The 24,623-nt window shown below is 50.3% G+C and overlaps 1 protein-coding gene across 4 annotated transcripts in view; it reads right to left on the reverse strand.

The window, feature by feature from the left end:
• Positions 1-24,623, reverse strand: part of LOC141231989 (3 beta-hydroxysteroid dehydrogenase type 7-like) — a 217,105-nt gene that overhangs the window by 188,765 nt on the left and 3,717 nt on the right. Inside the window, exon 2 of one of the 4 annotated variants that reach the window (XM_073667767.1) lies at positions 11,267-11,363. The exons of 1 other annotated variant lie outside the window; for it this stretch is intronic. The gene's annotated coding sequence lies outside the window, so the exon portion shown is untranslated. Of the gene's footprint in view, positions 1-10,738; positions 10,874-11,266; positions 11,364-24,623 lie in introns of those variants that run through there. 2 more of the 4 variants (XM_073667766.1, XM_073667768.1) reach the window with 2 other exon arrangements.

Here is a 24,623-nt window from a genome sequence, read left to right on the forward strand (position 1 = left end):
CCCAACGTGGCAGGAGGACATGCAGAGCGAGGCCAGCAGCACACAGGGGGAGGGAGGCAGAGTACCCCAACAGGCAGGAAGAAGCAGTGTGGTGGCCGCACACAGAAGGCAGGCAACAGTTCCCCGTAACACCAACACGAGGGACGTTGCCAGTTCAACCTGTAGGTCTTCCAGAGTCTGGAATTTTTTTTAAAGACTCTGCTGAAAACCCCAAAAAGGCCATTTGTACCACCTGCCATGCCAGCATCAGCAGGGGTGACAAAACTACCAGCCTGACCACCACCAGCATGATCAGGCACATGTCAGCAAAGCACCCGACTTTGTGGGGCGAACTCCAGGGTCCACGACCAGTGTCAGCGGGTGTCACCACTGCTTCTTCAGCTGTTGTGCGTGCAATAGAACCCCCTGTTGTGTGAGCAAGGCAATCCCCTGTCCATACTGCATGCAAAGATGCCCCCTCCTCTCAGTCTTCACTTGTTATGGCAGCTTCTCAAGAAAAGGCATCAACGTCCACGTCCACGTCCCACCGCAGCGTTCAATTGTCCAAATCCCAGACCTTTGAACGAAAGCGTAAATTCGCAGCTAACGCCCCACGGGCCACAGTCCTAAATTCGCACTGCTTGTGTTGGAAATCCTGCCTTTTGGGCTGGGGGAGACGGAATCCTTCCGCAACCTTATGGTGGTGGCCGTATCTCGGTACTTGGTCCCCAGCCAACACTATTTTGCCCGATGTGCCATCCCCGCACTACACAAGCACGTGTCCCAAAACATCTGCCATGCCCTCAACAACGCAGTTACTGGGAGAGTCCACCTGACAACGGACACGTGGACAAGTGCTTGTGGCCAGGGACGGTACATCTCCCTGACGGCACACTGGGTAAACATAGTGGAAGCCAGGACCCAGTCGGACCTTGGGATTGAACACATCCTCCCCACACCGAGGATTGCGGGCCCTATGTCAGTCAGAGTTGCCCCCACAGTGTACAGCTCCTGCGCATCATCCTCCTCCTCCTCCTCATGTTCAGCCTCCATCTCAGATATCACCACATCAGTTACAAGCTGGAAGCACTTCAGTACTGTCTCCGCCAAGCGGCAACAGGCTGTGCTGAAACTCATAAGCTTAGGTGAGAAACCTCACACTGCTTGTGAGTTGTGGACAGCTGTGAAAGAGCAGGCAGATCTGTGGCTGACACCGCTGAACGTACATCCAGGCATGGTCGTGTGTGACAATGGACGTAACCTGGTGGCGGCTCTGAGGCGAGGCGAGATCACACACGTACCATGCCTGGCTTATGTGCTTAACCTCGTGGTTCAGTGGTTTCTTAAATCGTACCCCGAGTTGCCAGATCTGCTCGTCAAAGTACGCCACCTGTCAGCTCATTTTCGCAAGTCGGCTACAGCTTCCGCCACCCTTGCTGTGTTGCAGCAGTGTTTGCAGCTTCCGTCACACCGACTGGTGTGTGATGTCCCCACACATTGGAACTCTACCCTCCACATGTTGCAAAGGATTTGTGAGCAGAAGAGAGCAGTTGTGGAGTACCAGCTGCAACAAGGCCGTTGATATTCAGGTCAGACTCCACACATAAGACTTCAGGAGTGGACCTGGATGTCTGACATATGTACCATCTTGACAAACTTTGAGGAGTCCACCAAGATGGTGAGTGGCGATGACGCCATCATTAGTGTCAGCATTCCACTAGTCTGTCTTTTGCAACGCTCTCTGCAGAGAATTAAAGAAGAGTCATTGCAGCCAGAGTATGATGAGATGGATCAAGAAGCCGTAGCGGTCGAATACACACAGCCCAGCCTCATCTCATCCCAATGTGCATTGGGGGACAATGAGGGAGAGGAGGAGGAGGAGGAAGAACAGGAGCTTGTATCATGCGCTGTAGACGGTAGTACCTGTACAACTGTCATACCGTCGGTTCAGCATGGGTGGCCTGAGGACAGGGGGGAGGAGGAGGAGGAGGTGGAGAGCATGGTCAGTCGTCATCTTGGTGAGGACACGGAAGTCTTGCCCGTTACCAGTCTGGCACGCACGCTGCCTTAACCGTGACCCTCGCGTTGTCAAAATGTTGGGTGACAGTCATTACTGGTTGGTGACACTTTTAGACCCCCACTACAAGGAGAACTTTCACTCTTTTATTCCTGAGGTGGAGACGTCTACAAAAATGGGGCAGTACCAGAAGGCCATTTCTGCAGAACTGTTAAAAAAATTCCCATCTGAACACGCTAGCGGCAGAGGTCACAGTTCGTTGCCCAACCAAGGCGTACAGGCGAGAGAGATGCAACTCCAATCCAGCAGAGGCAGGGGAACACTGTCAACGTTCAGGGACAGTTTTCTGACACCCACCCAGCTTACAGGCCCTGAGGCGCGGGGTACTCTCACAAGGAGTGGAAAGTTTCAAAAGATGGTGAGGGAGTACCTTGCCGACCGTACCAGCGTCCTCCGTGATTCCTCTGTGCCTTTTAATTATTGGGTATCCAAGCTGGACACTTGGAATGAACTCGCTCTGTACGCCTTGGAGGTCCTGGCCTGCCCTGCCGCTAGCGTATTATCGGAGCGTGTTTTTAGTGCCGCTGAGGGAATTATAACTGATAAGCGCACTCGCCTGTCAACTGACAATGCTGACAAGCTGACCCTTATCAAAATGAACAAAGGCTGGAATGGGCCAGACTTCTCATCACCACCAAATGACAGCTGAGTAACATAAAGTCAAATCCACTGTGTTATTTCGGGAGGTGTATTCACATGCACCGCTTCACACCCACACATGGGTATACGCTTCCTCATTTCGGCTGTTTTATGTTCTTCTCCTTATCCTCAGCCTCCACCACCACTATACCACCAGGGTGACCGTGGTCCGTGTTGCAATTATTAAAAGTTCCCCCGTCCTTATTTTTGTCAGCTTTTGCTTGGAAGGCATAAGCAAAGACTGTGGGAGACCCACTCCCCAATAATGGGAATAATATTTTTAAGATGCTGTACTGTATGGATCTTGTAAGGGGCATTAAAACCATCTTGTTAAGCTACTGCGACCTCCACCACTTTTCCAAGGGGCATTAAAACCGTCTTGTTAAGCTACTGGGACCTCCACGTCTCTTCTGAGGGGCATTAAAACCGTCTTGTTAAGCTACTGCGACCTCCACCACTTTTCCAAGGGGCATTAAAACCGCCTTGTTAAGCTACGACGACCTCCACGTTTCTTCCGAGGGGCATTAGAAGCGTCTTGTTATACCACTTTGAACTCCACAGCTCTTCCAAGGGGCATTGAAATGTTGTTTTTAATTAACTCTAACCTCCACGACTCTTCGAACGGTCAATACATTTCCTCCTAATTTTAGTCAGCTTTTGCTTTTCATTGCAAAGGCGAAAACTAAGTGAGACCCACTCACCAATAATGGGTAGAAGGTTTTTAGTATGCTTTAATCCACGTCTGTTTCAAGGGGCATTGCAGTGCCTCATAATTTTTAGAAAGCTTTCCATTCACTGCTTAGGCCAACAGTGTACAGGAGACCCAGTTGCTATAAATGGAAAAAATGGTTTAGTTAAGGCCCTCTGATCTCCATGTCATTTCCAAGGGGCATTGGAGTGCCTCGAAATTTTTGGTAGGCATTGCACTCACTGTATGCCCTATAACTGTGTAGCCGAACTGCTCCTTTTGTTATAGAAACATATCCTACAAGACATATGTGGCTGACTGGCCTGATATTGATGTGAATGGTCCCTGTTCCTCCTGCTCTTTCTCCTTTGCCACTACCTCATCCATCATTTATCACCTGAAGCTTTGTTTTAACGTCATAGAACTGGGATAGAAGCAGGAAAACATCCAGCAATCCTCGGAGGAGGTAGGATATGCGGCAAAACGCTGACCACCTCAGGCCTAGCCGCTACTACATACATGCGCTTGCATTCCAAGAAAACAAAGTAGATGCTAACTTCTATCATCATCATCATGCTCCTCACCTTAGCACTCTCAACTCCCCTGATGGAGAAGCCAGGGCCCACTGGAGGAGTCTGGTTCTCTGGTGTGCTCGTCCAATGTTGCCCTAAAGCAGGCCAGGCTAAGAAAAGTGTGTGGGAAGGTGACAGGAGAAATAGGGGCGACTGTGGACCGTTTATGGACACCCGGCCACCCCCAGGCGGCTGGGGACCGTGTGTGGACACCCGGCCGCGGGGGGCTGGGGGACCGAGTATGAACACCTGGCGGCTGGGAACCGAGCGTGGACACCCGGCCGCCGGGCGGCTGGGAACTGAGTATGGATACCTCGCTGCCGAAGCAGCCATGAGGTATTGGCCAGCTTCGGCCTCCTCCAAACTAAAAGGCCCCATTTCAAGTGAAAGCTAGAAGTATGGTATTGCAGCCTGCGGGTGGGTGTGTGTTTGGCTGCATATTTGCGCTTCCATTGCAAGGAATGGGGGGAGGTACAATTGAACACTGCCCTGGGACAAGGACTTGCACGGGGATAGTTGCAAGTCTGCATGTTCTGATGCGGCAAGGATCACTTCTGATGGGCACACTTTTAGGCAGTGACCTGGGAGTCAGAGATGCTTCCAGGGGTCTTCCCCATGCTGTTCCCATGTATGCTTGTGTCACACAGCACATGGCCAGATATGGTTCTAAAATGTTAAAATGACATTTCCCGGTGAATGCATTTGTCACAGTTGAAAGCAATAGAAAAGTGCAAAAATACATGAAAAATGCTACTTGTGAACATAGCCCAAGGTGTGGAGGAGTATTTTTCTTTTTGGTTATTTATTTTACCTTATACACAAGTCTTTACCCTGGAAAGGAAATTCCTTAACATATTTCACAGGAAAAACGTTTCAGTTTCGTTTTTGAATGTTTTATTGTGAGCCCGTAAAAGTGGCTTAATACCTCTGACCACGTTGACAGCAGTGATCAGGGGGTGAGAAATGCTTCCTGGGGCTATCCCCGTGCTGCCCCCATGTCATTTGAACACTGTCACTATCGTTTTGGGCACTTTTTAGGCTTTCTACAGACTGCCGGGGGTGTCGCCGCAAAAATGCTCTGGTCTCCCATAGACTTACATTGGGCTCGTTGCTCGGGTCGAGCACCCGAGTATCACGGTGAGCTCGGCCCGAGCTTTGAGCACCCGAGCATTTTAGTGCTCGCTCAACACTAGTAAGTAGATCTCTGATCTCTCCTCATCCACCACAATCCCCTCTCCCCTCTTCCCCCCTCTTTTTACCCCCCTCCCCACTCCCCCTTTCTGCCACTGAGCGCTGTTCAGTACTTTATCACTGATCAGTACTTGATAGCTCGATTTTTAGCAGTTTTATTTTTTAGTGCGTCCTGCAGCAGCCGAGCGCTGATCAGTGATGCAAATCACTGCTCCACGTCCATGCTCACTGTTTTCCAGGACTTTTTTTTGTCCCTGTCCATTTTTTCTCGCCCCCCACTTTGCACCACCTCCGTGCATGCATTCATCAACCGCCGAGCGTTGACTCAAATAACTGATCAGCACTCGTACTAGTTGTTTTACACTTTTTTTTTCCACTGACTTTCTTTTGTACAGTATGGTCACGCTGTCCGATCTTGCACCGTGCACCGTGGAGGAGACATATGCTTTCATTGCCTCCAACACTGACAGCGAGGGAGAGGATCCCACCTTTCTTTATTTTTCTGACTCCTCGTCGTGATCCTCCTCCTCTTCCTTCTCAGATGATGCGGAACCACCACAAAGATGCCCCAGGACAGAAGCTGAACCAGTACTCCCCATTACTGACCCCGTATGGACCTCGCCTCCCGAAAATTATGAGCCACTGATTCCTGATTTTGTAGCGGAATCAGAAATCCAGTTTGTCACCACTGGCCTCACAGGAACTAATTTGTACGCTCAACAATTTTTGGTAGAAAAACGCTCTTCATAATTTTCTAACTGGTGTCCTGTAGACGCAGTACAAATGATAACGTTTTCTGGCCTGGTCCTTCACATGGGGATCCTGAAGAAGCCAGAAGCTCGGCAATACTAGAGTGTTGACGTTTTGTATAACTCTCTAGTGTTCCGAATGGTCATGACCCGAACATGTTTTTAGGCCTTCCACAAGTTCTTGCATTACGATGATAATGCAAGAGATGACCCCAACTTTGATCGTCTTTTCAAAGTTCGGCCGGTCATCGAGCACTTCAACAACAAGTTTGCTGAAGTGTACGTGCCCTAAAGTGGATGAGTCCCTAATTCGTTTTAAGGGGAGGCTTGAATTCCGGCAGTACCTGCTCAGTAAAAGGGCCAGGTATGGAATTAAGCTGTACAAACTTTGGGAGAGTACCTCAGGGTACACTCACAAGTTTAGAGTTTATGAAGGGAAGGACTTCCAGATTGAACCCCCTGAATGCCACCCTGCCCTGGGAGTGAGTGGGAAAATTGTGTGGAATTTGGTGCACCCACTGCTGGATAAAGGTTATCACCTCTATGTGGATAACTTTTATACCAGCATCCCACTGTTCATGTCCCTTTCTATGTGTGAGGTACCGCAGCCTGCGGTACTGTCCGCAAAAATCAGAGAGGCCTCTCGAATACGCTAATTGGGCAAATGCTCAGAAGGGGTCAGAGCAGAGGCCAATGTAGCGACCACCTGCTGGTGGTCAAGTACAAGGATAAGGGATGTCCTTCTCTTGACCACCATACATGGTGATGGCAGCACCCCCAGGACTGTATGAGGTTCCTCTACACAGGTCGTCAAACCAGACTGTATAGTGGGGTTCAACAAGTACATGGGGGCATTGATCTCTCTGATCAAGTCCTCCAGCCATACAGTGCTTTGAGAAAGGCCAGGGTGTGGTACGAGAAGCTGACCGTGCACTTCGTACAGATGGCAATGTGGGGGGTTCCCACTGTTTAGGCACATCAGGGGGTCCCCAAATGCGACATGACGTCCCCTAATTATTCAAGCAAATTTTACATTCAAAAAGTCAAATGGTGCTTCTTCCCTTCCGAGCCCTGAAGGCGCCCAAACAATGGCTTTCCCCCACATATCAGCGTACTCAGGAGAAATTACACAACAACTTTTGGGGTCCAATTTCTCCTGTTACCTTTGTGAAAATAAAAAAATTGGAGTCTAAAGTTAAATTTTAGTGAAAAAAGTTAAATGTTCATTTTTTCCTTTCAGATTCAATTAACTGCTGTGAAGCACTTTAAGGGATAATAAACTTCTTGAATGTGGTTTTGGGCACCTTGAGGAGTGCAGTTTTTAGAACGGTGTCACTTTTGGGTATTTTCTGTCATATAAACCCCTCAAAATTACTTCAAATGTGGTGTGGTCCCTAAAAAAAATGGTTTTGTAAATTTTGTTGTAAAAATGACAAATTGCTGGTCTAATTTTAACCCTTAGGCTATGTGCCCACGTTGCATTTATGAAGCAGAAAATTTCTGCTGCATAAATGCAAGTCCTCTCCCGGAAAAACGCATGCGGAATTCCACACGCGTTTATCGCGCATTTTTCGCGCGTTTATCACGCGTTTTCCACATGCGGAATTGCCTTGCTTTTTTTATGCATTGGACTAAGGCAATTCTGCTTGCGGAAACGCAAAATTAAATGACATGCTGCGGATTTTTGAACGCGGCATAAACGCTGCGGAAAAATCCGCAGCATGTGCATAGAAGTTGCGGAATCCCATTGGGGACCATGGGGTGCGGATATACATGCGTTTTTCAAGCGTTTACGCTGCGGAAATTCCGCAGCATATACGCTTGAAAAATGCTACGTGGGCACACAGCCTTATAACTTCTTTAAAAAAAAATTCAAATTTTGAAAATTGCAAAATTTTCAAAATTTTGGCCAAATTTCAGATTTTTTTTACAAATAAACGAGTCATATCGAATAAATTTTACCACTATCATGAAGTATAACATGTCACGAAAAAAAAGCATTCCAGAGTTATTACCTAACAAAGTGACAGTGGTCATAATTGTAAAAATTGACCTGGTCATTAACGTGCAAACCACCTTTGGTGGTAAAGGGGTTAAAGTAATCACTGAAAGAGGACCTATCGATTCAAAATTTACCACCAAATATAATAATACATCACTGACTGTGGTGGAGCAAATAATAAAATATAACTTTTAATGATATATAAAATTGCAATATACTCAATCCACCGTGCTTTTGTGCAGTCTACCCAAGTGTGCCCGCAAAGGCAGGAAACACCATAGATATTAATAGACCTAAAAAGGACAACTAAGTGTCCAGCATCTGACGCGCCCCTGGGCCTGCTGTGTCGCGCAGCGTCTCGCGCTCGGGGGCTTACCCGGAACCGGATCAGATGAGGGTTGTAGTCTCCGAGTGGCGGGGACCCGGTCCGTGCCCAGGGAGTCAAACTCAGTGTGTGGCAGTCTTGATAGGTGTTATTTGAGTGTCGACTACGCCACCCGTTGATTTGCAGCTATGGAGCTGCCGCTGCAGGGCAGACCGCTGAGGCCGATGTAGAATTGTGCAGCATGATAGTATAACCCCCAACGGGAGGGGTATGGCCTCAGGGCAGCCGACGTGGAAGATGGGGGTAGCAGGAACCACTCAGAGACGGTGCGGTGTAATTCAGGGTCTTTACTGGTAACAACGATAGACCCTCCCGGAGTACTTGCTAGCGAACGGGGCCTGGTCAGTCCTTGAGCAGATGGGATCTCCCCTGGCCAGGCGGAGTTGTAGGCCTCCCAAACTGACTGTACTCTTCTGGCTACCTTGCTAGAAGCGGATATAAGTAGCCCACGTCCCTGAGTGTACCGTGTGGTGCTCACCCGTATGGCCGGTGACTCGGGGCCTTCTAATGGCTTCCGCTCCACGATGGCGGTGCTGGTCCCACGCGTGTGACCGTGCCTTCGGGTTTCTGGGCCTGAGGACCTGAAATCCCCTGCCGGTCGGCTTCTGCTGCTGGGTAAGAGTTAGTCCCCACAGCCTCGGACGCCGGGTCCGGTAAGAAAGCTTCTCAGTCAGGGCGAGCTCTGCAGCTGCCAGCCCCTGACTTGTAGTAGTATTGCTCCCACTGAGCTTCTGCTGTTTCTTCCCATGACTGTTTCTTGTCTCTGCTTCTTCTCTACTCCTAACCCTGCCTCAGCCCCGGGTTTATATAGGGGAAGTTCTTCCCCTCCCAAGACTGGGCAGGAGGTGTGGCATGCACAGGATCCCTGACCAAAGGACCTCCCACCTGCTCTCAGACATAACATTACATTACTGTGGAAACCAGACCCCTGGGGTGCCACACATCAGCTCATAGTATATAGAGGTGCTAAACTCACTAATGTCACCTTCTATTTAAAATCCCCAGCTGAAGAGAGAGGGCATAGAAAAAGGGGGAAAGGCTAAATCAAAGGGGAAGAACACCCCCTTCATAAAGTGCAATCAGTTGTATATTGCACAATTGCCCAAATACCTATTCTAGAGCCTTATCACAGAGCTCTCTGTTATAACGCTCATTCATCCAGAGCACCTTAAAGTTTACTGCAGGTGACTCCCTCAAATATTATAGTCTATAACAGAGGTTACTGCCTGGAAGATAATATTAGATCTTTTATTTCACTGCTTCATTGGTAGCCAGTGTATACTAGTGTAACTCACACTGCTTCATTCATAGCAGGGGAGCTCATTCATGCACATATGGGCTCATATTGTGGCCGTTACATTTGAAGCACACATAAATGCACCATACTCTAACAAGCCTCCTGATGTATGCCTATGAGTAACAAAAAGGGATGAAACGCGTCGAGGTGTGATATGAATGTGCTCCCCTGCAGTAAACTTTAAGGTGCTCTAGATGAATAAGGGTTATAACAGAGAGCTCTGTGATAAGGCTCTAGGATAGGTATTTGGGCTACTGTGCAATATACAACTGATTGCACTTTATGAAGGGGGGTGTTCTTCCCCTTTTGGTTTAGCCTTTCTCCCTTTTTCTATGCCCTCTCTCTTCAGCTGGGGATTTTAAATAGAAGGTGACATTAGTGAGTTTAGCACCTCTATATACTATGAGCTGATGCTGGACACTTAGGCTGTGTGCCCACGTAGCATTTTTCAAGCGTATATGCTGCGGAATTTCCGCAGCGTAAACGCTTGAAAAACGCATGTATATCCGCACCCCATGTTCCCCAATGGGATTCCGCAAGTTCTATGCACATGCTGCGGATTTTTCCGCAGCGTTTATGCCGCGTTCAAAAATCCGCAGCATGTCATTTAATTTTGCGTTTCCGCAAGCAGAATTGCCTTTGTCTAATGCATAAAAAACGCAAGGCAATTCCGCATGTGGAAAACGCGTGATAAACGCGCGAAAAATGCGCGATAAACGCGTGCGGAATTCCGCATGCGTTTTTCCGGGAGAGGACTTGCATTTATGCAGCAGAAATTTTCTGCTTCATAAATGCAACGTGGGCACATAGCCATAGTTGTCCTTTTTAGGTCTATTAATATCCATGGTGTTTCCTGCCTTTGCGGGCACACTTGGGTAGACTGCACAAAAGCACGGTGGATTGAGTGTATTGCAATTTTATATATCATTAAAAGTTATATTTTATTATTTGTTCCACCGCAGTCAGTGATGTGGTACAGGGGTTAAGCATTATTTAGTCTATATAACTATCAGATCACATAGCCGCAGCTGATGCCAGATATACATGTAAGCAGCTGGAGGAACAATGGATTGCAGCACTAACAACGAATCATGACATGAATAACAAAATTAACACAAACTAATATATTTGGTAGTAACAGCATATACAGTATCCTTACCTGGTCTAGTCAGTGGTTGGCATGAGATCAGCAGTGATCAAAGTCTGACTGCTCCCTGTCTGGTAATACAGTTCCAGATTCCAGCTCTTCAGAGAACTGATATGCATTTTGCAACAATTCTCCAGTCAAAGTTCTTCAACCTAAGTGTTATTGAACTGAAGCTGGGCCATAGGTTTATTTACATGAAACACAGTGCTTACTATGGAAAAGTGTAGGAATAGCTGTCATGTGACTGATCTACACCTGGTTTTATTAACGATAACTGTATCAAAAATCTGATCAAAAACTTCCTACAGCCAGGTTTGCACATGTGTCTTCCACATTCTGAGTGTGGACCACAATGTCCAGACTGGCTGAGAATCTCCTGATCCAAATTCAGCAGATTCATATTTGTCTATGAGGCAGCTGAGTTTGGGTCAGAAGACCCGTGACCAGTCCATATATCATACTACGTACACAAGAAAAGGAGCTGATCTGCATTACTCAGCAGTGGCTGCTACCCATTGAATGGAGTCATTGAATTTTCACCTTGGTTTGATGTTTACACTGGGCCGAAGCTAATAACAGCAGATCAGTGGAGGTGCTGTGTCATCAATTTCAAGAGGAACCTGTTAATTCATAAAATCTGTGAAGCGAATAACAGTATTGCAAAACCACATGTTATAATATGCAGTCTTGATGAGGTTTTATGCATGTTTTTATTATTTAAAACATGATTAACCCCTAAATAAAGCAAATGTAAAACTGTTGGGGGGAGAGTTAGGAGGCCAACTTTAACCTGTGCACGAAACAAGACGTAATAGTACGTCTTATGTCAGGTTCCCGCGTATGGCGTATGCTCAGGAGCTGAAGTCACATCATACCAGGAAGGTGCCAGCTGTAATATACAGCTGGCATCTGTATGTAACTACAACGGCTGGAGTGCATGTGGTCACCGGCTATCCGCAACATGATGGGGAAACGATGGGTTATTATGGCAATCTGTATATATACACATTTGAAACCAGAAGTTTACATATACTGTATAAAAAGACATATATGCATGTTTTTCTCAATATCTGACATGAAATCAGAATAAACCTTTCCCGTACTGCAAAGTCAAAAGTTTACATACACTAAGATTACTATGCCTTTAAACAATTCTGGACTGCCCATATGATGATGTCATGTGTTTGGAAGCTTCTGATTTTTTGGCAAAATCTGAGTTAATTAGAGACACACCTGTGGATGTATTTTAATGCACACCTGAAATACACTGCTTCTTTGTGTAGCATCATGGGAAAGTCTTAAGAAATCAGCCAAGATATTAGGAAGAGAATTGTGGACTTGCACAAGTGTGGCTCATCCTTGGGTACAATTTCAAGATACCTGAAGGTGCCTCGTTCATCTGTACAAAGAATTATATGCAAGTACAAACAAGATGGAAATGTCCAGCCATCATACCACTCAGGAAGGAGACGGATTCTGTGCCCCAGAGGTGAACATGCTTTGATCCGACGTGCATATCAACCCAAGGACGAAAGACCTTATGAAAATGATGGCGGAAGCTGGTAAGATTGTGTCAATATCCACAGTGAAACGAGTACTGTATCAACATGGGCTGAAAGGCCACTCTGCCAGGAAGTAGCCATTACTCCAAAAGAAACATAAAAAGCCAGATTAATGTTTACAAATGTTTTCAAATGATTAATTTTTAGAGACATGTCCTGCGGTCTGATGAAACTAAAATTGAACTTTTTGGGCACAATGACCATCGTTACGTTTGGATGAAAAAGGGAGAAGCTTGGAAACCTAAGAACACCATCTCAACTGTGAAACACGGGGGTGGCAGCATCATGTTGTGGGCTTGTTTTGCTGAAGGAGGGACTGGTGCACTTCACAAAATAGATGAGAAAAGAAGATTATGTAGCAATACTGAAGTAACATCTCAATACATGAGTCAGGAAGTTAAAGCTTGGGCGCAAATGAGTCATCCAAATGGACAATTGACGCGCCCCCTGGGCCGTGGGGATACCCGGAGCTGGGCATCGTGGATGCTGGGGGTTGTAGTCGCCGTGGCGGCAACCCGGTCCGTGACCCAGGGCGGTCAAACCAGGGTAGTTTATGTGTATCAGTATAGTCTGACTACGCCACCTGTGGAGTGCGGTTATTGGGAACCGCCGCTGCGGAGCAGTCTACTGAAGCTGGTGATATATGCAGCAAGGTAGTGTAACTCCCCACAGGAAGAGTGTAGCTTCAGGGCAGCGTGTATGGATGATGGTGGTGATAGTGCCTGGATCAGTAATAATAACACGGAGTCTTTGCAGTGTGGTCCTGGGGTCTTTACTGGTGGTAATTATATAGGCCCCAACGGGAGTACTCGCTAGGGATGAGGGCCTGGTCAGTCTGGGAGCATTCCTAGAATTCCCCTGGCCAGGTGGAGTTGTAGGCCTGCCGTTCTGACCGTACTCTTTGGCTATCCCGCTTATAGTCGTGTTGTAGCCCATGTCCCTGAGTGTGACGTGCTGTTCACCCGTATGGCTGGCGACTCGGATCCCGTGTATTCCTCACTCCTCTGTGGCGGTACTGGTCCTTTCGTGTGGCTGAGCCTCCGGGCTTCTGTTGGCCAGGAGACCTACAATCTCTTGCCGTGCGGTTTCTGCTGCTGGGCTTGAAGGGTCCCACAGCCTCGGACTCCAGTGTCCGGTTCTCTGTACGAACTCTGGCTAGGACGAGCTCTGCCAGCTCCAGTCCTCAGCTCCTTGCTTCTGTGTCCTATCAGACTCCTGACACTGTCTAGACTCTGTCTCTCACTAGACTCGCTAACCCTGCCTCCAGATCCAGTTATATTGGGCAGGATCCTCCCCTTTTCTGGTCTGGAGCAGGAGGTGTTGCATGTAGTGTGCTCCCTGACCGGAAACTCCTGTTTTGCTCCCAGACATGGTATTACTACCACTGTGGCAACCAGACCCCCTGGGGTGCCACACAATGACCTAAAGCTTACAGCCAAAATGGTAACAAAGTGGCTTAAGGAAAGCAAAGTCAATGTTTTGTAGTGGCCATCACAAAGCCCTGATCTCAATCCTATTGAAAATTTATGGGCAAAGCTGAAAAGGCAGGTGCAAGCAAGACAACCTACAAACCTGTATCAGTTACACCAGTTTTGTCAGGAGGAATGGGTCCAAATTCCGACCAACTATTGTGAGAAGCTTGTGGAAGGATATCCCAAACGTGTGACCCAAGTCATTCAGTTTAAGGGTGATGGTAATGTAGCACCCTGAGGATTCGGCTGCTACAGGGGTATTGCACCTCACTCCAGAGGTGTGGTATTCCACTCCCGGGTAAGGATGGAGTGTGGGACTGAGCTCAGTAGGCTGCATGCACTACATACATCCCATTTCCGGGGGACAGAACGACGGTACTCCCACCAGTTTATGTGCAGGTACGACAGCGTCTGTCCCTGGCTGGAGTGGGAGGGGGGTGGAACATCCCAGTAGTGTAGGGGCAGATAGGGGGAGTAGTCTGGGTAAAGATAGGAGCTCATTGGGTGCTGGTCACCTGAGCTCACACATAGAGGGAGTATATAAGGTGGGCACCATCTTAGAACAGGGTCAGTCAGTCAGAGTTTAGCCTGAGGAGCAGAGCAGAGGAGCTCAGCCAGAAGGGCTGACAGGGAGCTGTGGCTCCGGCTGGGCCCAGCTCCAGAGCAAGGCCTGCTGAGAGAGAGAGAGAGGAGTCAGAAGGACCCAGAGAGGAAAGAAGAAAGAACCCCAAGACCCCAGAATACAGACAGAAGGGTGAAGGGTTGGCGGACCAGGGTACCGGAACCCAAGCTGGCAGAGGCCAAAGCACACCTTAGCCAGGAACCGGAGGTCGTGGTCAGGATCTGCCACGACCCTCACCAAGTCCACTAGAAAGGCACACCAAGCATAGGGTCAGGGAACCCAGAAAAGGTGCAACCAACAAGAGACCCGAGGGAGCCGGACATAAGTGGATCCCTGGTGGGAACGGCCAGTAGAAAGGGAAAGTCAGAAAGGAGCTCAGGACCACGCTCCAGAATTGCCTGGGGGTTGGCCGAGTCCAGGACCTGGTGAACGCAGCACGGCTCGGGTGGTCACTCAAGGCCAGAGTGACCAAAAGAACACCAGTAAGTAAAAACCCTGAACTGCATCTCCTGACTCTGAGTCCTCTTTCTGCATCATCACAACCCCCATCATCCACACCTGCTGCCCTGAGGCCATACCCCTCCCGTTGGGGGTTATACCATCACTGCTGCACATATACCACCGGCCTCAGCGGACTGCTCTGCAGCGGCGGCGTCAAAGCCGCACTCAACGGGTGGCGTAGTCGACAATCAAAGTAACATCTACTGCCATAGACTGCCACTTAGTTTGACACCCTGGGCACGGACCGGGTCACCGCCACAAGGACTACTACCCCCATCGAGATCCGGCTCCGGGTATCCCCTACAGCACTGGCCCAGGGGGCGCGTCAACTTTTGGCATAGTCGGCAGGATCACGTGCCCGCAACCACCGGGTACTGCGTGCCTGAAGAAAAGTTCACATTTACCTCAAAAAGAAGTCTCCCGCCAATTCCGGAGGGTCCCCGCCATCGGACGCCATCTCGGATCGTTTCCCGCCATTTGCCCGCCATCTGCAGTCTTTTCCCGCCATCCACAGAGTTTCCCGCCACTGGGAGACGATTCCCGCCATTTTGAGAAGATTTCCCGCCTTGGAAGAGCAGACGCCATTATGGGCGTGCCAGAGGGTGGCAAGAGGCCACCTCCCATCGTGGGCCAGGTCAAGGAATGGCGCCAAAAGTGGAAACCGCCCCCACCAGCAGAGACTGTGATGATAGAAGTGTCCATCAGCGTGAGGGAACTGCCCCTGGAACTGACAATCACAAAGTTGCCCCGGGACCACCCTCAATGTGGGCGGAGACAGAACAAAAGAGAGAAGATGGGAGCAGCCTGGAGGAGTCTGGAGAAGCCGTACCCGGAGATGGAGGGAGAGGCAGGCAGCACCGACCCAGTGGTCAGGAGCCTGTTGCAAGCGACAACCCCACTAGGCCTGGTGGAGATCCTGGCACAGCTCCCCCGAGACCGGGAGTGTGCGCAGACGGCGCTGGAGGGCCTCGCACGGAGGATGGCCCAGGTGCAGCGAGAAACGCTGGCGGAGTGGAGCAGAGAGATGGCCCAGCAGGCTGGAACCCGCCAGCGAAGCACGCCACCCGAGACGAGGAGACAGACCGCCTCTGAGGATGGTGCAGGAGGAGTGAAGGCCGGAGACGACGCCGAGGAGGGAGCTGGAGAGACGGAGGCAGGTAAAGGGGACGCTACTACCCCGAGCCGAGGAACCGCGTGCCTGCCCCAGCTTCCCGTCGCAGAGCCCGAAATTCCCCCTGCCGTGCCCGTCGCTGCACCGTCACCGCTCCAGACTAGGCCTCAAACAGAAGCCGCGGCCGCGACCCCTGTGACGTCACGCGCTTCAGTCCTGAGCGCGGCCAAGCAGGAAACACCACCGGCCTGGTCGCAGGGCCGAGTAACCCCGGGCGCCGCCGTTCTTATGGTGCCCTTGACTTTTAGGGTGCCCCAGGCCTGGTCGCAAGGCCTGGTCAATCCGGGCGCCGCTTCCACCACCGCGCCCTCAACATCTAGAGTGCCGCACCTGGGTGAAGACTTGTTTGCCCAGCACACTTGCCCGGATGGGCAGCCCTTTATATGGCCACCGGAGTATTACCAACTTGAGCCCCAAAAAGAAAGGCCCCTGTGCGAGCCCCTGATTCCGGCTCCGAAGCCCGTCAAGAGGACCCCGCTCTCATTGGAGGAGACACAGTTTGAGTGGGACCCCACTGGAGGAGATCTCATGGGGTTCACCCAAGAAACTCGGGCGGCCGCAGCTGAGCGTGCGGAGTGCTGCCGGCAGCAATTAGAGGTCTTCGACCGGGAACGGAGAGAGAGGCGGGTCCGTGAGCAGCGGCTGCAGATACAGAGCGCAGAGCAGAAGAGCCGGACCCGGAGGAACCCCCGTGCAGCTCATGGTCCCCGTGCCACCGGGACTGTGATTAAATTCCAAATGCAGCACGGGTGGGGCTTCATAAGAGATCACCACACCCCCGGCGACGTCTTCGTGACCAGAAGAGACGTCGAGTCCCACCTACCGGAGGGACACAGAGGTCGTGACCTATACGTAGGGGATGAGGTCACCTTCACCCGGCACCAATGTGCCAAAGGACCCTACGCCCTCCATGTACACCGGCTGACGGAGGAGGAGCTGCGGTGTGAGGAGGAGCAAGAGGACCCGGACGGGTCTGAAGCCTACTTGCGAGAAGGAGCAGGAGGACGCCGTCATTAGAGTACGGTATAGTGAAACTGTAAAATAGTTACCCGTCGGGGTACAAGAACTGCTGCCGTTTAAAATATGTTCCCCGTTGGGACAAGTGTAAACTGTTACCCGTATATCCCTTATTCCCACTGACCGAGGACTGAGAGCGGTCATCCTTTCCTAATATCTGGCCGAGGACTGAGAGCGGCCATTTTCCTTGTATATAGTTGCGCTTTCTAAGGCGCCCCCTACTGGTTTTATGGGAAAACTTTTTTCTTGAAGAGACTGTTGCACTTTACCCGGTCACAAGTTGCACCGTGGCCGGAGGAACAAGAATGTTTACTATGAAAAGTTTTATATGAAAAGTTTTATGCTGATGATATATATAATGTTTTATATGTTTTCTATGTTTATGTTTTATGGAAAAATATTGTATGTTTGTGGATGTTTTTATTCTTTTACAGCCCGAGGACGTGCTGTGATTTACCAGGGGGGAATGTAGCACCCTGAGGATTCGGCTGCTACAGGGGTATTGCACCTCACTCCAGAGGTGTGGTATTCCACTCCCGGGTAAGGATGGAGTGTGGGACTGAGCTCAGTAGGCTGCATGCACTACATACATCCCATTTCCGGGGGACAGAACGACGGTACTCCCACCAGTTTATGTGCAGGTACGACAGCGTCTGTCCCTGGCTGGAGTGGGAGGGGGGTGGAACATCCCAGTAGTGTAGGGGCAGATAGGGGGAGTAGTCTGGGTAAAGATAGGAGCTCATTGGGTGCTGGTCACCTGAGCTCACACATAGAGGGAGTATATAAGGTGGGCACCATCTTAGAACAGGGTCAGTCAGTCAGAGTTTAGCCTGAGGAGCAGAGCAGAGGAGCTCAGCCAGAAGGGCTGACAGGGAGCTGTGGCTCCGGCTGGGCCCAGCTCCAGAGCAAGGCCTGCTGAGAGAGAGAGAGAGGAGTCAGAAGGACCCAGAGAGGAAAGAAGAAAGAACCCCAAGACCCCAGAATACAGACAGAAGGGTGAAGGGTTGGCGGACCAGGGTACCGGAACCCAAGCTGGCAGAGGCCAAAGCACACCTTAGCCAGGAACCGGAGGTCGTGGTCAGGATCTGCCACGACCCTCACCAAGTCCACTAGAAAGGCACACCAAGCATAGGGTCAGGGAACCCAGAAAAGGTGCAACCAACAAGAGACCCGAGGGAGCCGGACATAAGTGGATCCCTGGTGGGAACAGCCAGCAGAAAGGGAAAGTCAGAAAGGAGATCAGGACCACGCTCCAGAATTGCCTGGGGGTTGGCCGAGTCCAGGACCTGGTGAACGCAGCACGGCTCGGGTGGTCACTCAAGGCCAGAGTGACCAAAAGAACACCAGTAAGTAAAAACCCTGAACTGCATCTCCTGACTCTGAGTCCTCTTTCTGCATCATCACAACCCCCATCATCCACACCTGCTGCCCTGAGGCCATACCCCTCCCGTTGGGGGTTATACCATCACTGCTGCACATATACCACCGGCCTCAGCGGACTGCTCTGCAGCGGCGGCGTCAAAGCCGCACTCAACGGGTGGCGTAGTCGACAATCAAAGTAACATCTACTGCCATAGACTGCCACTTAGTTTGACACCCTGGGCACGGACCGGGTCACCGCCACAAGGACTACTACCCCCATCGAGATCCGGCTCCGGGTATCCCCTACAGCACTGGCCCAGGGGGCGCGTCAGTACCAAATACTAATGAAATGTATGTAAACTTTTGACTTTGCAGTAAGTAATAAAAATGCCTTTAAACATTCTCTCTCATTATTCTGGCATTTGGCAAATATTAAAAATGATGGTAATCCTAATTGACCTAAAACGGGAAAGGTTTATTCTGATTTCATGTCAGATATTGAGAAAAAACATGCATATGTGTCTTATTATATAGTGTATGTAAACTTCTGGATTCAACTGTATATATAGTGCAAATATATATACAGTAGTAGAAGTGATCAGACAGAATTTGCAGGTTTAAATCCCCTAAGGGGTCTAAAATGAGAAAAACAATGGAAATATGAAAAAATTAAAAAAAAAATGTTTTTTTTAATCTCCTTTTCCTACATTAAAAGTAGAGATAAAAAAATAAACTTATTTCGTATCACTGCATCTGTAAAAGTGCAATCTAGCAAAATCTAAAATTAAATAAACCCGATTGGTAAACAAGATAGTGAGAAAATAAATTGTGTCACCACAAAAAAATGCAATAAGAAGCAATCAAAACATATCCAGGGCCAGAACAAGGTCATTTGGTGCCCTACACAGATAAGGCAAATGACACCCCCTCCACTTCCCCACTTCCACTACCAAAGTATGCAAACCAACTGTAATGTGTGCTTACACTATGATTATACATTACTTCTTTATTAGAATATTTACTGTAATTTGTTTGATTTTTTTAAATAATAAATTATTACACCAAGCTTACCCCCCTCTTAAATAAATTCAGGCATCCTGCCTGCCTTAGTCTCCCATTTTACCTCTTCCTCAAGTAAAAATGAGAGTTCTGAAAGCTCAGCAACAAATCTACACCCTCTACCTCACCCCACCACTTATTTCAGTGATGTTCGTGTTACTGGACCCCCAGTGGTCAAACATTTATCATCTATACTGTGATTAGGTGATAAATGTTAGTCATGGGACAAGCCGTTTAGATATTTACTCTTTCGCTAAAGAAATTAAAGGACCATAAAGTGACTGTACAAACCAAGCACAGCACCTTGTAGGGGACACGGCCTTAAGGCCTTAACAAAAATCATACCAAATGCTTTGCTGACTTTGCCAAAAATAATTTTTAATTCAAAAACGCCAGTGAGTCGCTCGGTGCATCCTTGGCATGACTGGGCAGTTCAGTGCACTTTTCCACCTACTCGTTCAACATCTACAGTATCTCTTCCCTCCTTTCACTTCAGTAAAGCCAGAACAATCAATAAAAGGGATATTATCAAGTTTGGAATTAATCCCTTATCCATGGAATAGGGGACAACTTCCTGATTGCTGGGACCCTCACCACTGATCCCGAGAACCAGGGCTCTGAAGAGCCATGTGGCCGATCATGCTCGTTGTTGATCCATTCATTAGTATGGCAGTGCCGCAGACCAGCTAAGTTCAGGGCAACGCTCGGCTATCTCCAGCAGTCACATTACAATGAATGGAGCAATAGTGTGCAGAATCGCAGTTCTTGGTATTGGCGGGGGTCCCAGTGGTAAGCCGCCGAGTGATGTGAAAGTTAATCCATATCTTACAAATAGGGCTTACTTCCAAAATGGACAATACCCCTTTAAATAAGAGGGGGCAGAAATAGATGGAAAACAAGTAGCAAAAACAGCGTCTCCTATAAGGTGCTGTGATTGGTTTATACGGCCGTTTTGTGCTGTAAGATTCCCTTTAAGGATGTCGAAGGATACAACGAGGAGGTGCCTGTTATTGACGTGCACTAGTCTGGTCCGTAAATTTAACTGACCAGTACATGCTGTAATTTTTTGCCCATGCACAAATCATTGGGATGCACAGGTTACTATTGGATCAGTGTGCACCACTTTGAGCACATGGAAAGCAATCTGAAAATATGGCAGTCTGAACAAGCACTAAATGTGTCCTCTGTGTCTGGTATCTGATCGTATATCAGAAATAATAGTATAGAAAAGGCTAGTAGATTGCACTACTGCACACAACATTTACTATTTTTTTTACAATTGGTGACAGAAGCCACTGTATGGCAACCTAAGGAAGTAACTGATTAATTTATATCTGTATGTATGTGTAGCACCCTGAGGATTCGGCTGCTACAGGGGTATTACACCTCAAGCCAGAGGTGTGGTATTCCACTCCCGGGTAAGGATGGAGTGTGGAACTGAGCTCAGTAGGCTGCATACACTACATACATCCCATTTCCGGGGGACAGATCGACGGTACTCCCACCAGTTTATGTGCAGGTACGATAGTGTCTGTCCCTGGCTGGAGTGGGAGGGGGATGGAACATCCCAGTAGTGTAGGGGCAGATAGGGGGAGCAGTCTGGGTAATGCTAGGAGCTCATTGGGTGCTGGTCACCTGAGCTCACACATAGAGGGAGTATATAAGGTGGGAACCATCTTAGATCAGGGTCAGACAGGCAGACAGCTACTAGTCAGTCTGTTGTAGAGGGTCAAGCAGTCCTGAAAGAAGAGAGAGAGGAGTCAGAAGGACCCAGAGGGGAAGAAGAGGGAACCCCAAGAGCCCAAATACAAGCAACAGGGTGAAGGGTTGGCACAAGGGTACCGGATCCCAAGCTGGTGGAGGGCACTAATCCTCAGCCAGAGACCGGAGGTTGTGGGCAGGATCTGCCACGACCCCCCACTATATCCACCAGGAAGGCAGACCGAGTATAGGGTCAGGGAACCCAGAGGAGGTGTACCCACCAAGAGACCCGAGGGAGCCGGACATAGGTGGATCCCTGGTGGGGAAGGCCAGAGAAAAGGAACGTCAGAAAGGGAGCTCAGGATCACGCTCCAGAATTACCTGGGGGTTGGCCGAGTCCAGGACCTGGTGGACGCAGCACGGCTCGGGCGGTCACTCAAGGCCGGAGTGACCAGAACAACAGCAGTAAGTAAACACCCTGAACTGCACAGCCCGACTCCGAGTCTTAATACCATCCTCACTGCACCACCACAACCACCACCCTCTACAACTGACCCCCTGAGGCTATACCCCTCCCGTTGGGGGTTATACTACCAGAAGCTGCACACACACCACCAGCCTCAGCGGACCCTGCTGCAGCGGCGGCCATATTGACCGCAAATCAACGGGTGGTGTAGTCGACACTAAAGAACATCCAGAAACATCTGTAGGACTGCCACACACTGAGCTTGACACCCTGGGCACGGACCGGGTCACCGCCACTCGGAGACTACAACCCCCATCTGATCCGGCTCCGGGTATCCCCCAAACAACACTGGCCCAGGGGGCGCGTCAACTTTGGCGTAGTCGGCAGGATTACGTGCCCGCAACAACCGGGTACTGCGTGCCTGAAGAAAAGTTCACCGTTACCTCAAAAAGGAGTCTCCCGCCGGTTTCGGAGGGTCCCCACCAACGGACCCCATCACAGGTCGTTTCCCGCCGGTTGTCCGCCATTTGCAGCTTTTTCCCGCCATCCATGGAGTTTCCCGCCACTGGGAGACGATTCCCGCCATTTCCAAAGATTTCCCGCCTTGGAAGAGCGGACGCCATTATGGGCGTGCCAGAGGGTGGCAAGAGGTCACCTCCCATCGTGGGCCAGGTCGAAGAATGGCGCCAAAAGCGGAAACCGCGCCCACCAACAGAGACTGTGATGCTGGAAGTGTCCATCAGCGTGAGAGAACTGCCCCTGGAACTGACAATCACAAAGTTGCCCCGGGACCACCTTCAATGTGGGCGGAGACTGAACAAAAGAACGAAGATGGGTGCAGCCTGGGGGAGTCTGGAGAGAGCGCACCCGGAGACAAGAAGTCTGGAGAGGACTCCGGAGAAGTCGTACCCGGAGATGGAGGGAGAGGCAGGCAGCACCGACCCAGTGGTCAGGAGCCTGTTGCAAGCAACAACCCCACTAGGCTTAGTGGAGATCTTGGCACAGCTCCCCCGAGACCGGGAGTGTGCACAGACCGCGCTGGAGGGCCTCGCACGGAGGATGGCCCAGGTGCAGCAAGACACGCTGGCGGAGTGGAGCCGTGAGATGGCCCAGCAGACCGGAACCCGTCAGCGGAGCACGCCACCCGAGACGAGGAGACAGACCGCCTCTGAGGATGGTTCAGGAGGAGTGAAGGCCGGAGACGGCGCCGAGAAGGGAGCTGAACGGACGAAGGCAGGTAAAGGGGACGTCTCTACCCCGAGCCGAGAAACCGTGTACCTGTCCCAGCTCCCCGTCGCAGAGCCCGAAATTCCCCCTGCCGTGCCCGTCGCTGCATCGTCACCGTGCCAGACTAGGCCTCAAACAGAAGCCGCGGCCGCGACCCCTGTGACGTCACACGCCTCGACCCTGAGCGCGACCAAACAGGAAATACCATCGGCCTGGTCGCAAGGTCTAGTACCTCCGGGCGCCGCAATTCCAACAGCGCCCCCTACCTCCGCGGAGCCACCGGCCTGGTCGCAGGGCCGAGTACCCCCGGGCACCGCCGTCCTTACGGTGCCCTTTACCTTTAGGGTGCCCCAGGCCTGGTCGCAAGGCCTGGTCAATCCGGGCGCCGCTTCCACCACCGCGCCCTCAACATCTCGAGTGCCGCACCTGGGCGAAGATCTATTTGCCCAGCACACGTGCCCGGATGGGCAGCCCTTTGTATGGCCCCAGGAGTACTACCAACTGGAACTCCAAAGAGCAAGGCCCCTGTGCGAGCCCCTGATTCCGGCTCCGAAGCCCGTCAGGAGAACCCCGCTCCCGCTAGAAGAAGCACAATTCGAGTGGGACCCCACCGGAGGAGACCTCATGGGGTTCACTCAAGAAACGCGGGCAGCTGCAGCAGAGCGAGTGGAGTGCTGCCGCCAGCAGTTGGCAGCCTTTGAGCAAGAGCGGAAAGAGAGGCGGATCCGAGAGCAGCGGCTGCAGGAACAGAGCGCAGGGCAGAAGAGCCGGACCAGGAGGAACCCCCGTGCAGCTCATGGTCCCCGTACCACCGGGACTGTGATTAAATTCAACCTGCAGCATGGGTGGGGCTTCATAAAAGACCATCATACCCCCGGCGACGTCTTTGTAACCCGCAGAGACGTAGAAAGCCATCTGCCAGAGGGACACAGAGGTCGTGACCTGTACGTAGGGGACGAGGTCACGTTCACCCGGCACAAGTGTGCCAAAGGACCCTACGCCCTCCATGTGCATCGCCTGACGGAGGAGGAGCTGCGGTGTGAGGAGGAGCAAGAGGACCCGGACGGGTTTGAAGATAAAGAAGGAGCAGGAGGACGCCGTCGTTAAAGTACGGTAAAGAGACTGTAAATAGTTACCTGTCGGGGTACAGTGAACTGTTGCTGCTTTAAATATGTCCCCGTTGGGACAAGTGTAAACTGTTAACCTGTGTTTCCCTTAATCCAACTGACCGAGGACTGAGAGCGGTCATTCCTTCCTTTTCCCCACTGGCCGAGGACTGAGAGCGGCCATACCTTCCCTTGTATATAGTTGCGCTTCCTAAGGCGCCCCCTACCGGTTTTATAGGAAACTGTTGTTTTTCTTGAAGAGACTGTCGCACTTTACCCGGTCACAAGTTGCACCGTGGCCGGAGGAACAAGAATGTTATTTATGAAAAGTTTATGCTGATATATATATTGTTTTATATGTTTATGTTTTATGAAAAAAATTGTATGTTTTGGATGTTTATTCTCTTACAGCCCGAGGACGTGCTGTGATTTACCAGGGGGGAATGTAGCACCCTGAGGATTCGGCTGCTACAGGGGTATTACACCTCAAGCCAGAGGTGTGGTATTCCACTCCCGGGTAAGGATGGAGTGTGGAACTGAGCTCAGTAGGCTGCATACACTACATACATCCCATTTCCGGGGGACAGATCGACGGTACTCCCACCAGTTTATGTGCAGGTACGATAGTGTC

The sequence above is a fragment of the Phyllobates terribilis genome, unplaced genomic scaffold, assembly GCF_046119375.1.
Source record: "Phyllobates terribilis strain yellow unplaced genomic scaffold, ASM4611937v1 Scaffold_2__4_contigs__length_985480577, whole genome shotgun sequence".
NCBI lineage: Eukaryota > Metazoa > Chordata > Amphibia > Anura > Dendrobatidae > Phyllobates > Phyllobates terribilis.